Source organism: Fukomys damarensis, unplaced genomic scaffold, assembly GCF_012274545.1.
Source record: "Fukomys damarensis isolate Sample0158 unplaced genomic scaffold, DMR_v1.0_HiC HiC_scaffold_19, whole genome shotgun sequence".
In the NCBI taxonomy this organism is placed as follows: Eukaryota; Metazoa; Chordata; class Mammalia; order Rodentia; family Bathyergidae; genus Fukomys; species Fukomys damarensis.
Genome location: NW_022900931.1, coordinates 51870641 through 51884676, shown reverse-complemented (window position 1 = coordinate 51884676; position 14036 = coordinate 51870641).

The window sequence follows — 14036 nt, the reverse complement described above, 5'->3', positions numbered from 1 at the left end:
GACATGTCTCAAAATTATGAAAGAAATAAAAAGTGCTGGCGATGTTGCTCCCAAAGGCCCTGGGCTCGATCTCCAGAATAGGAGAAGGGGCTAAAAGGAAAGAAAAGAAACAAAGAACAAATGAATTAAAAAAAGAAAATGAGGTCCTTTTGGTTTTCATTCTCTGGTGTGTTAAAATTGCCCTGAATTCCCTTTGGGGTGGCCCTCACCCCCAGTCCCTGCAGGAACACCCTGGTCATTTGGACCCCCGGCCACAGTCATTCTCCATCCGAGACAGCTTTACCTGGTCAAGGGCTGCTCCAGTACCTGGGATCCAAATGTCCTTATTCAGTTTACGTTGTTCCTGAATTTGTCAAGTAGTATATAAAGCAGAATTTCTCAATGGACAATGTGTTCACTAAAACCTAGAATGTACTTATTTCCTTAAGTTTTTTAGCTATGTAGTTAGACATTACCCGGTTCTAAGTGTCGAGGGCAGCCTCCTTTTCAAGACTGTCGCACACAGTTGAGCAAGTCGATCACTGCACAGATGCTCAGCAGAGGGGAGGGGGGCAAGGTCCGCTTCCGAGCTGTGCCGATGGCAGCTGCAGCCTGCTGTACTTCTGAATTCTCTGACACACTCCCAAGGCACTCACGGCGGATCCCGCTCTGTTGCGTGGTGACTTCCGCTCTGATGAGGCCTCCCTGGAGGACATGAGACCCGGGAACTCGGCCGTGGCTCGGTTCCCACCGCACACACCCACTGCAGTGGCTGCTTAGTTTCCTTGGCTGGAGCTGAACCCCTGCTAGGAGCGCAGGGGAGAGGCAGGAAATGAAAGAGCAAGCGGATACCGACCGAGTTGATTCGGCCTGGGAAGTCTTAGCCACGCTCCTTAAGTTCAAACTAGTTCTTCAGGAGGGCTCTCTCTCTGGAACGCTGGCACCACAGTCTAGTGAGGGCTTCAAGAAAGCAGTACTAGGCCTAGTATTTAGTTCAGTGGCACCGCGCCTGCCTTGCCAAGCGCAAGGTCCTGATTTTGACCCCTGGTACAAGAAATTTTTTTTTTTTTTAAATTAACAATCAACTTTAAGGGTTGGGGATTTGGCTCAGTGGTTCCACCACCTGCCTTGCAAGAGCAAGGACCCAAATTTGATCCCCGGTATTAACAAACAAACAAACAAAACGTGGTGGGGGGCAGATAGAACAACAAAGAAGAGAAAAACGTGACTTGATTTTAAAAAATGAATTAAAATTATGAAGATGTTTATTTTATCTTTCAAATATCTTTGCAACTCTCTGAAATTCTCAGAATAGAGAGAGATTGGATCATGCTGGCACAGAGAAGGCATAGAGTTTTCAGACAAAGCATGCAATTGGTTAATATGGTGTTCTATCCTTCTCTTTATATCTGATTTTACTGCGTGGTCATGAGCGCCATTTTTACAAAGACATCGTACCATCGTGGGGGGAATCTTGAAAGTTCTCAAAGGTGAATACTTTTAGTCTTTGTACTATTTGATCTGTTTAATTCAGAATCAAATCAGTCTCTTTTGAAGCCCCTATCCTGTCCTTAACCTTGCTGGTAACTGGTCTATTACAGTACTCTCTAACTGGTGACTGGTTTATTTAGCCTGGGTAGGGATTGAGCTCGGGGCCTTTCCTCTGAGCCACAGCTCCAGATTTCTTCTTTTTTCTCTTTTTCAACTTTTAAAAAAACTTTAAGCAGGGTTTTGCTAAATTGTTAACTTGTCCAGGTTCAACTGGGCATGATGGCACACACCTGTAACCCCAGCACCCTGGGAGGCTGAGGCAGGAACATTTGTTCAAGCCCAACCTGGTCATTTATCTATTTAGTGAGACCCTGTCCCAAAGTAAAAACTTTAAAAAGGCCTGGGAATGTAGTTCAGCATGAAAGCCCTAGGTTCAATTTTCAGAACTTAAAAAAAAAAAGTTGCTTCAGCTTGGCTCAAACTTGGGATCTTCCTGCCTCAGCCTCCTGGAGGGCTGGAATTACAGGTGTATTGCAAGTGTGCACCACTATGCCTGCTTGCAAGATAAACCTCAAACAGGTCAGGTGTGGTGAGGCACACCTGTAATCCCAGCACTTTGGAGGCTGAGGCAGGATTGCCACAAGTTCGAGGCCAACCTGGACTACATAGTGAGTCCAAGGCCAGCTTGGACTATATAGTGAGACCTAGTCTCAAAACACCCAACAACAACAACAACAACAACAACAATCACGTACACCAATAAATGCACTCTTCATTTTATCAAAATAGAACACATTTTTAATGCATTTTACCTATTACTCTATTTTCAAATGTTCAGGTGATTACATTTCCCAATTGCCACTGTCAGCTGAATACTCTGAGGGCCCACACAGACTGCCTATGCCATTTTTTCCCATTACTTTATTTCTAATTTTTCTAATACAGTGGCTGTCTTGTCTCACAGCCACCATCTTGGTCCCTGCAGCCTGTCCATCTTCAGAGGAGAGCAAAACATTTCTCCTGGGCTGACCTCAGACCTGCAGGTCCCCCTCTGGGGCCTTCTAAAATGGTATTTGAGCATGGTCATCTGAAAGCATTTGCAGCTTTATGTTAACTCCTGTTGACTGCTTGCCAGAGTCCTGTGTGCCAGGTGGTGCCCGGGGTGAGTTTTATATAGCTCACAAGAGCTGCACGACATCCCAATTACTGTAGTTCTGAGATGCATCTGATGATTAATCTCATTTCACATAAGAGAACAGGAAGCTCAAAGAGTCCAAGGACTTTCCCAGTTACTCAGTTACCATAGCAGAACTGGGACTCTGCTCCAGGGCTGTGTGATTCTGAGCACTCTCTCTCGCAGCTACTCCTGGGCACCTGTGTGTTCGCTAAATCTTTCTAATCCTGCCTTCATCCTTGTTAGTGTAGCTTAAATATAACTGGGAGTCCGAGTTGCTTGGTCTCTATGTGTGCTGTTCAAAGAAAGACAGAACTGTGTCAGAAAGCAATGAGAACACTGTACCTGTAAATCTATTCTCGGCCTCTTGAGGAAAAACCACGAGAGCAACACCTTCCTAAGGTTTAGCCAATGTTTGCGCTCCCTCCTGGGAGACACCGAAGGCTCTCAGAGGCCTGTTCCTTCTCACTTTGTCTCTTAGTTCCTCAACTCCTCCCTGGTGATCAGCCAGGGAAGCTGTCCTATTTCTATTCTTCCTCATATTTTTCCATTTTATCTGTTGTTGATTGATTTATTGGTTGACTGTAGCACGGGCAGTTGAAACCAGAGCTTTCACACTGAGCTATAGCCCCAGCCCTTTTTAAATTTTTGGGACAGAGTCTTACTAAGGCTGGGCACAAATTTGTGATCCAGAAAGCTGGTGTTTGTTAACATGTCTGGCTGTTTAATCACGTGTCTCAGTTTTATCTCATGTGTGTCTTGAGTTTTACTCTTCCTTCACCTGTTATTCAGATCAGCACAGTCAAAGAAAGGCCTGCAGAGAACCCAGAAAGCAAAACTTCCTTCCCTCGAAAGCTGAGAGGTGAGGAAGAGGGAGTGAGAGCTTCTCAGACAGGTTTACTGTTAGTGTCTGCAGCCGTGGTGAGATGATTTGAGCTTCCCTGGGACTGAGGGCAGCGTCTTGCTCCTTGCAGGAGAGAAGAAAACATCTCAAAGCGAGGTTTCTCTGCATCTTTCCTTCCTGTATCTCTCCTGAAATAACCATTACCTGGGCACAGGGAGGACCTTATCTGTTTCAGCAGCAAGGCCACCATCAGAGCAGGTATTGTGGGGGAGGAGGTGGGAAGCTGAGGCCCTGAGAGCTGGGGTCATCACCCCTTGTCTTCGGGAAAGCAGTGCAGCGCAGCTGTCCCTCTCCCCGCTGCCTGCAGACTTTGCAGACTTTGATACAGCAATAAGACAACTCTGGGCAAGCTCGTCTTGCATGAGCTCCGGGGAGTAATCATCTAATCACATTCGGGCTGATTTGAGGCACTCATCTGGACCCAGTGCCTCCCCACACCCGGAGATCGGCTTTATGAGGCAGCAGCCAGGGCCCATCAAGCCCCATTGCTTAATTAAAAGCAAACCACACACACACACACACACACACACACACACACACACACACACATGCGCAATGTTCATTTTATCAAAATGAAACATATCTTTATTTTTAAAAAATTTATTATTTTTTGCCTTCCAGCCATACAAAGGGTAAGGGACTCCCAGGGAGTCTGCAGAGGCAGCTGATTGACAGCTGTGCTGGCTGTCTGGCCTCGTGGGGTGGGGTTGGGCTGAAATGGAGAAATCATCCTTCAGGGCTGATCCTCTGAGTCTCAGAGCAGGCGCTCAGTGGGGAGCAAGTGGGGGAGTCCCTCACCACCCCCCCAGGTTTCAGCACGCTGTTCTGGGCTGTGACAGACCCTTCCAAATGCTACCACCCTACTGGGGCCTTAAATCTCCCGCCCTCCGCAGCCACCCTTAGTGCCTCCTGGCAGGTCCGTGGGGCGGCCCCATTCGCCCCTCCTGCAGTGCAGGGGCAGCTTGAGCCTCACAAAAGTTTATTCTGATCCCTGGGCGAACCCGCCGGGGACAAGGGGCCTGGCCATCGCAGTCCTGCTCTTCTTCCCAGGGTGACTCTGGGTCCCTCTCTTTTTCCCTTGGGCCCATTTTCCCTAGCTGAACAAGGAGAACGGGTTCTACTTGCCTTACGAGGTGATGAAGGGGTCAGGGTGGACACGGAACTATGGGTGCCAGGCTTCCCTCTCTCTGTAGGGCAGAGGAAGACACGCAGGTGCTGGGGCCACCGAATGGAAAGCAGTGCTGAGAGCGCATGCGCCGAGGCCGAGCTACAACGATTCCTGTACTTTGAGGTTCGCCCTTGATAGCCTGCTTCAGAACTCCTTCCCTACGGGAATCTGTAGAGGCCACAATTCCTCATCTCACACAGGTGATGGAAATTCTGACCTTCCCCTGCCTTTCTGTGGAGATGCCTGTAGATTCAGGCCCACCCATGTCTGATAGTAAGTTGTAAGACCCTCTTCATTCCGCAAGGGTCTGGTCCCTTACCTTGCAGGGAGGAAGCTGCAGAGAGAGGCCGAGCAGATTGCAGGGCAGGTGGGCCTTGCTGGGTTCCCTGCCCTCGGTATTCTCAATAGATCACATCCTTTGTGTCCAGTGCACACACGCCTGCAGCCCAGGTAAGGACTGGCCTCCTCTTTAGCTGGGCCTAGCTTGTCGGAGTTCCTGCACTGGCGTCTGGGTCTTGATTCCTGCATGGATTCACTTTCCCTCAAGGGCTCTGTGGGGAGCAGCAGAACATTCTGGAAGGATTCAGGTCACCTTCAGCCCCATTTCTGCCTGGTTCAAGGTCATATAGCTACCTCTCAGCTGTCCTGGGGAAAAAGAGAGGGTAGAGAGGTACAGGGTGATGTAATCCCTCCCTGAGGCAAGTCCCAAATTTAGGGCTCCTCCAGCTGCACCCACACAGTGCAAGCTCACTAGAGCTTTCCAGGTTCAGAGAAAAGGCTTTACACTCAATACATGGCTTTGTACTTATTCTTAAAAGTGTTTCTGGGAGGCTGAGGCAGGAGGATTGGAAGTTTGAGCTCAGCTTGGGCAACTTAGCAAATTAGCAAGCCCTCGTCTCAAAATAAAAATAAAAAGGACGGCGTGGTAGCTCAGTGCAAAGATACTCTCATTAGTAGTGAAAAAATAAAAAAGTGAATAGATTGATGTAGCACATTAAGAAGCAGAGCCTCTTGAGAAGCCCAGAGGGCCTGCTTCAGGCGTCTCCCCAGCCTGGTGTCCCCAGGGGTAGCCGCTCTCTGACCCCCATTACCATCCTGAAATTAGTTCTGCTGGGCTTTGAAGTTCATATCGATGGAACCATTTGCATTTACTCTTTGTCTCAATGTTGAGGTTGTTGGATGTGGCGATAGTTTGCTGTTTTCCTTGACACATAGATTGACATCACATCTGGATATTCTACCCTTTGTTTGTCTACTTATTCTGGCTGAGCATCTTACAAAGTAGCTTACAGTTGAGGAGGTTATTGCCAGTTCTCTAGCACTTGTCTTTGGGTGAAAACTTGGGCCATGTCTGAGGGGTAAACAGCTGAGAACGGAGCTGTGGGTCAGAGAGAAGGCACTTTTCAGCCTTTTTAGAGAGCGTTTCTGAAGTGATTGATCCAATTTGCCTATCCACAAACAATGTAGCAGGGTTCTAGGTGCTCCAAGCTTCTGCTATTCCTTGGCATTGTCTTATTTTGTTATTTATATATTTAGACAGGGTCTCGCTATGTAGTTCAGGCTGACTGTGAACTCACTATGGAGCCCAGGCTGGCCTTGAACTCACAGCGATTCTCCTGCCTCAGCTTCCTGAGTGCTGGGATTACAGGTGTGAGCCACCACATCTGGTTTCCCCTTCCTTTTAGCCATTTTTGTGGGTTTATAATAATAAAGTATTATGCTTTTAATTACAATTTCTTCAGCGACCAACTAGATTGAGCTCTTATTCATATATTTATTGGCCATTTGGATCTTTTTGTTCATTTTTCTAATGACTTGTCTGCTTTTCCCTCATTGATTTGTAAGAATTTTAAAAATAGGGCCTGGGATTTAGCTCAGTGGTTCTGCTGCCTGCCTCACAAGCTCAAGGACCCAAGTTCAATCCCCAGTAACAACAACAACAACAACAAAATTAAAAATACACTGTAGGTATGAATTTATTGTTGCATATATATGTAATATCTTGTCTTAATCTGCTTGGCTTTTCTCTCATTTAAGGAAGTTTTGTTTAGTTTTAGTTTTATTTTAAAATAAGAAACAGGATATCATTGTGTGGCCCAGACTGGCCTTGAATCCTCTTGCCTCAACTACAATCCTCCTGCCTGGGCCTCCTGAATAGCTGGGACTATAGCTATTCATAATCATGCCCTGCAACACAGTATTTTTTTTGTGGGGGGTACTGGGGATCGAACTCAGGACCTTATGCTTGCAAGGCAGGCGGTGGAACCACTGAGCTAAATCCCTGGCCCTAACGCAGTGTTTTAATGAACAAACATTTTTAATTTTAATATTGGGAGGCAAAATCAGATTAGTGTGAGCTTTTTGGCTGCAACATGGGTCTTTTATTTCCCACGTCACAATTATGCCTTAGCCCAGTTCTCCAGGTGTGTCTCACTGTAGAAATGAAGGCTTTGTAGAAATTACATATAATATAAACTTCCTCGGCTCAAGGTATATTTTCCCATAGGCTTTGATTTTAAAAATTAGGGATGAGACTTCTAGAAATAGCTGTGCTTCTGTGATAAAGTGAAATCACTGAGAGAAGACGGTGGTAAACTTTTCCCTGACAAGTCTTGACCAGGCAGGAAGGACTGTGGCTTATACTGGGGTATAAACTGGGCATAACGTGTGCACAGAACTGAAAAGAAAACAGTTCTCTGCCCTCACAATCCTGATTGCCTAAATCCTTGCCTCCTGGGATCCCAATTTCTGCAGAAGGGCTGAGCCCACACACTTTCCCTTCCTCTCATCCCTGTCGTCACTTAGAAATAAGAGCCAAGTAGCCAAAATCAGCCCTGGAAAGATTGCAATCAAAAGCAGAGATGCTTCAGCATTTCAAAAAGAGGCAGCTTTTCCTGGAAAATGTAAGGGTCATTCATCAGCATCTGCAGAAAAACACTGCAGGAAAGAGACTCTGCAGAAGGCTGTGGTCACCGAAGGAAAGCACTTGATCGTGGGCCACCTTGGGTACTCAAGGGGTCCCAACAGGAGTGACCAGATGGTCCCAGAGAGTGACCATCAGCGAAGGCAGGCAGCTGGAGGGCCTCTCATGTGTCAGCTCAGCTTTTCTTCTCTGAAAAATTGGCAGGGCCTGGCAGAATTACTCTGCTGAATTTGTGGAGGTCTGTGTGTGTGTGTGTGTGTGTGTGTGTGTGTGTGTGTGTGTTGGGAGGGGCAGCAGCTTCAAGTGAGAGATTTTGGGTTCAAATCCCTGCTGTTCCTTCTTGCCAGTTGAAAACAGGTTCCTCAGACTCGTGAGTGAACCTGAATGTTGGTAATTGCTATATTTGAAGGGGTTACTCTAGAGTACTGTGATAGTTAAGTGATTGTGTCAACTTGAGTGAGAGACGCCCGACTAAATTGGATCGGCGTAGTTCTGAGTGTGCCTGTGAGGATTTACTGAGCCACCCTGGGTTGGCTCATCGCCTGAATGGCATAGAGGGAAGTGAAAAAGGAAGGCTCAGTTCTGTTTCTTGGGAGGAGCTCTAGTCTTTGCCTTCACAAAGCCAGCGTCATCTCCTGGCTTCCAGTGCAGACTCTTCAGCCTCTGGCATACCCTCCTGACACAAACTCAGACTGAACTCTGTTGGATCTCCAGCACGCAGACAGCCCTTCCACTCTCTTCCACACCCGACTCTGTGGGCGGCCATTGTACGCCAGTCTTGTAAATTCTTATATATGTGTACATCTTGTATTACATCTGTTTCTCCAGTAAGTGTTGACTGATACAAGTCTCCAGCAGTGGCTTGATCGATGTTAACTCCTCAGGAGGCATGCTCAGTGCCTGGCCCACACCCTGAAAGGTGAAGTCCAACACCACTCTCTGCATCCCATTCCCAAAGCTCCAGGACACGCTTGTGTCCACCTGTGTGGCCATCCAGAAGTGCCAGCTGATTGGCACCCCTGGGACAGCCTTAGCAGCTGGCACTGGTGGCCGCATCACCCTCAGCTCGCCTTTCCGTTGGGCCACTGAGCTGGGTGTGTGATGTTGTATCCTGAGTACCCCGGGGGATAAACTGCTTGATAGTAGTCACTCTGCTGGCCACCTTCCCTTTTCTCTCACCCCCTCTCCATTGCCAGTGCTTATCTGTAATTCCAAAATAAATAACACATTAAAATTCTTGCCTCAGGGTCTTTTCTTTGGCCAGGCCAATTACAGCATTTATTTCTCCCCTAGTCTTACCTCTGTACTCCTAGCTACTGGATTGGCAAAGACTTAGTGTAATAGTCCTATGGCCACACTCAATCCTGGTCTTCTCCCAAAATCCAAGTACACCGAGCCGTATAGACATCTTCGTCTACTGTTTTTGCCTGCCCAGAATCCTTTCTCTCTGTTGGCAGAGGTGCCTGTTTTTTCTGAGGAAACACATCTTTCTCTTCATTCTTCTCACTGAGAGAGGACTGGTCTCTGTCCTGGCCTTGGAGACAGACATGTGGTCTGACTCTGCCTGGTTAGGTCAACTTTTCCCGTTCCAGTTGGTTCAGGGTGCTGCATGAGCTCTGTCTTAGCCAGTTAAGACCTACCTCAGGCCCTTTGCTGGTGCTGTTGGGAAAGAGATACCCTTTACCGAGGGGTGTTGAGCTGGTCAAGTGGGAATGAAATGCTTCCCAGGGGTGATTGGCAAGATGGACCCCAATGGAGAATAAAGGCTAATATAGAAGGATATACAGTGATAGAGATGGAGAAAGACAGATTCCTGGCAACATCTCTGAGCCCCTGAATCCAGCCATGTGTGAAGTTACAATTACTGCCATCCTTTTCTGTTACCTAAACCCACATATTCCCCCATTCATTTTTTAAAAAGCACAGGTCAATTTTGAGTTTCTTTTCTTCATTTCCAGCTGACGAATACCTCGTTCATTTGTGCTTAGCTTTCTGATGAGGAGGGGATGTGTGGTTTCGGTTGAGACTGTGCCTTTCTGGGGTATAGATTCTTCCTTGGTAAACTTGGTGACAAACTACAACCTTCACGGGTTGCTTGAAGAAGAAATGTGTCCACATCTTTTATCAGTTAGTATTTTTCAGCCGAAAGTAACAGGAACTCCAAAACAAATTGGTTTAAACAAGATAGAACTTTATTTCATAAAACAGGAAGTTGAAAACAAACAGATTTCAGGGTTAGTGACACAGTGGCCTGAACATGACCACAAGAGTCTGGCTTCTCTCTCCTCAGCTTTGTGGTCATCTTTAGGTGGTGGCTTCCCTCAGGCTGGCTTCAGGCCTCCAGGTGGTGGCTGAATGCCTGGCTTTTCCTCTGGACATGCGTGATCTGGAGGAAGATAATAGATTTGTAGGTTCTTGTTCTATGCTTCATTTTTAGAACCAAACAATTCTCCTCTGGGCCCCTAGTAGAATTTTGTTACAAGTCTGGATAAACTAGGTTATGCAGCAGTAAGAAAATTTCTCAAAGCATCAATGACTTAAAACAGCAAAGATCAGGGCCTGAGGATGTAGCCCAGTAGTGCTGCACCTGCCTGGCAAGTGCAAGGTCCTGAGTTCAATTATCGAAACTGAGAAGGGTGGACCACACCAGCCAAGGTCATTTTGCACTCATAGGACAGGCTGTGGAAGGTCAGTAAAGGGACTGTCACATGGAAGGAACTTGGGTCCCAGGCTGAAGGAGTAGCACCATCTGAGGGAAGAGAGTTCTGGAAGGTCTTATACCAGCAGGTAAATGTTCTGACTCCTGCTCAGGACCATAGACCAGGGTTGTTTTTTGGTCTCACTTAACCACAAAAAGACCAGGAAATAAAAATTTTCCCTACTGGACATGGAGAGGACTAGAAATATTGGGCAAACAGTGCTAAAAATTGTTACATCTGCCCTCATTGGCCAGGATAGGATCACATGCTTCTTTCTAAACCAACCCCAGATAAGGAGTTGGAGTTTCCATGGCAGTCTCAGAGTCGCTGTTTGAGGGGACATGGTACCGGCCAGTCACCACAAAGTGCTCCACAGCCTGCACTGTGAGGATGTTTCTACTGGGATCAAGCAGAGGGTGAGGTGAGGTTGGCTTTAGAGAAGATGCCTTTGGCCCAGGCTCTGTCAATGTCCCCATGGGGTGAATCTGGACCAGTTTTTCTATTAGGGCAGAGATTCTCCAAAATGGACTTTGGTGATTGGGTGAAACAGATCCCCTGGGAGTTCCCAGGGACTTTGGGAGTCCTCGTAGGTAGCAGGGTAGATGGCTGCTCTGGGTACTGGAGTGGCACTGTCTCATGTGTTGCTCCTGGGCTCATGGGTGATTTCAGAGCAAGAAGCTCCTGGACTCTTTGTGTAGGGTTCTAGGTGAGAAGCAGAGCCACTAGAAGACTAGATAAAGGGTTTATCACAGGGATTTGATTCACCCCTCATTCCAGTTCAAGAGTCTACAGCAGTGATGCCGAATCTTTTAGAGATTTCAGTGATACAAACAGCTCGCTGTGGCACACGTGCTATAGGTTCACCACCACTGGATGGGAAACAGGTGCTTCTCTGTCTGGTGCTGGAACCTGAAGGCAGCAGAGGGGGTTGAAGGAGGGAAGGTGGATGTGAAGTGGGGCATGCAAGGACAGAGTGAACCTCGAGGCCAGCCTTTTGCTGTCTCCCAGCCGTCAGTTCACCCAGGAGCATGTCCACTGGGAGACACCGGCAGCTTCTCCACTACATGGCAGGACTGAGAAGGAGCTGGGGAGCTGGAGAGGCTATGGGCCTGGCTATGGCCTGTGCCAACGTCTGAGCTCAGATCCATCCCAAAGGAGCTCACAACCCTTGCTGCCCTGCAGGGACCCTCCAGAGCACAAAGAAGTCTGCTGCCTCACTTTCACCTTCCACAGTGCCCCCTGCAACCCAGTAGTCCTGTCTGCGCCGATACAGGTCAGGGGATGCTGGGAAACAGTTCCACCTCACGTGGGTTGGCTGGATATCTTGCAGGGACCCTTGGTTAGTTATACCCTTTCCTTCCTCTGAGAGCTTGGCATTGGACATTTATTACTGATTATTATTTTTGCCACCCAGCATCCATCCTTCCTTCATTTTCCTTTCTTCTCTCTTCTTCCTCTGCCTCCTCCTTCTCCTCTTCTTTTTCCTCTCTCCTTCCTCCTCCTCTTCTCTCCTCCTTCTCTTCTTCTCCTCTTTCCTTCCCCTCCTCCTCTCCTCTCTTTCTTGGCAGTACTAGAAATTAAACCCAGGATCTTTGCACTGAGCTATATCCCCAGTCCTTTGAGACAGGGTCTAGGTCTGGTCTTGTGATCCTCCTGCCTTGGCCTCTCAGGATGCTAGGATTATAAGCACGTATTACCCCATCCAGCTCTCCCTACTTTTAAAAGCAGTACCTTGATTTCTTTTGGAGGGATACGTGCTTTCCTGAAAATCCATCCAAAGGTTGCTAGGACAGAGCATGTGACCCAGCCAGGCCTGAGGTATCAGTACCCTGGGCGCCCTAGGCACAGCACAAGGATGAAGACCTAATCCAAATGGTCAAATCGGAGCAAAGGAATGCTGAGACTGGAGGAATGGATACCAGGAAAAAACAAAAAATAAATCAAAGCAGAAACACTCTACTTTCTTTCCAGCTGGAATGAAGGAATGCGAAGCTAGTACAAACATCCTGAAACTGTGAAGGATGCACTTGTTGGAACAAGGAGGCAACTCAGAGTAAAGGTAAGACAAGACAGAGGTGGTTCTGAGGGGATCAAACCTATGCCTCTTGGGGTCTAGAGACCTCCGTCCATAACTGAAGCAAAACTAGAGAAAATAAGTAACCTGCCACAGGCCACCTATTTTTCAATCTATTCTATTACTTTTTAAATATTTTAATATTTATCTATTTATTTTTGGTTTTTGAGACAGGGTCTCAGTATGTAGTTCAGGCTGGCCTTGAACTTGCTATCTAGCCCAGGCTGACCATGATTTTTAAAAAGTGCTCATCACCACCTGCTATCAGACACAGTGAAGTCGCTATGTGTAGCTTGGAAACATTAGCCCAAAGCAGTGTCTCTGTGACAGTGGTTGATACTGTGCATGGTAGTGAAGGGAGAATACAGTCCCGCTCCAGAGGTGGCCCTGCAATGGCCCGCAGAGGCCTGGCCATCCAGCTGTGGGAATTATTTGCTGATTTGCTTATTCATTCTCTGAGCACCATGTCGAGCCCACCTTCATGTTGAGCCCTGGGACTGAGGTGAATTTCTCAGAATTCAAGGTCGATAAATATTTGTAACACAGTACTTTAGAGTCATCAAAAATCCACATCCCTGGTCCTAGGCTCTGGGTGGAAGGGTGCCTGGCCTAGGAAGGGTGCTTGTGTGTGGTTGTGGTCAACCTCAGAGACCTGGGCCATGAACCTGAGAAGGTGAGACATAACTGTTTCTCCAGCTGGCCCTTAAGCCACGAACTATCCGTTTGACTGCAGAAAGAGCCCAAACAGAGCACCTACTCTGTGCAGAGTCCTCTTTACTGCTACAACACAGAGTCCCAGAGGCAGGTGATTGCCCAAGGCCATGCTGATTAAAAGCAGAGACACCAGGACCTGACCCCCAAGGTTTCTAGTTTAGGCTTAGATGGTGGTGAAGTCTGGGATTTTGCCCTGTCCTGAAAGCTCCACATCTGATTCTACCTTGCAGTCAGTATTAAATAGCAGTTTGCATTGTGCAGGTTCTTCCCAAGTGAGGCCAGTCTGTACCTTTCTACAGGTGTCACCCACGAGTGGGCAGGACAGCCTTTTCCTACAGCATGGGAACACACTGGATGTGGAAAGTTCTCTTTGTTCCCCAGCACTGGGAGAGGGGACTGACTGAGTCAGAGTGGCTGGAAGATGAGGGTTATCTTTCCCTAGAACATTGGGAGTATCTGCTTTCCAAGGGGCTGACAGGAACCAAGCTACTGTAAACTGAATGCACGTGTCACTTTGATGTCGATCTCCTGAAACTTAATCCTCAGTGTGGTGTAAGAGGTGGTGCGTCTGTCGGGCGCGATGGCACATGCCCGTAATCCCAGCACTCAGAGGCTGAGTCAGACAGATTGCAAAGTGGAGCCCAGCCTGGGCAACTCAGTGACTTAGCAAGACACTGTCTCAAAAAAGAGGGAGAGGAGCTGCTGCTGGGGATGCAGCTCAGTGCAAAGGCCCTGGGTTCAATCCCCAGTATGGCAAAAAAAAAAAAAAAGAGGGGGAATGTTGGGGGGGGGATTAAGTTGTAAGGGTGGAGCTCTCATGGAAGGGGACCCCAAAAGCCCCAGAGGGGTCTCTCACCCCTCTGCCATAGGAGGGCACAGTGCAAAGACAGCAGGCTGTAAAGGGGCAGCC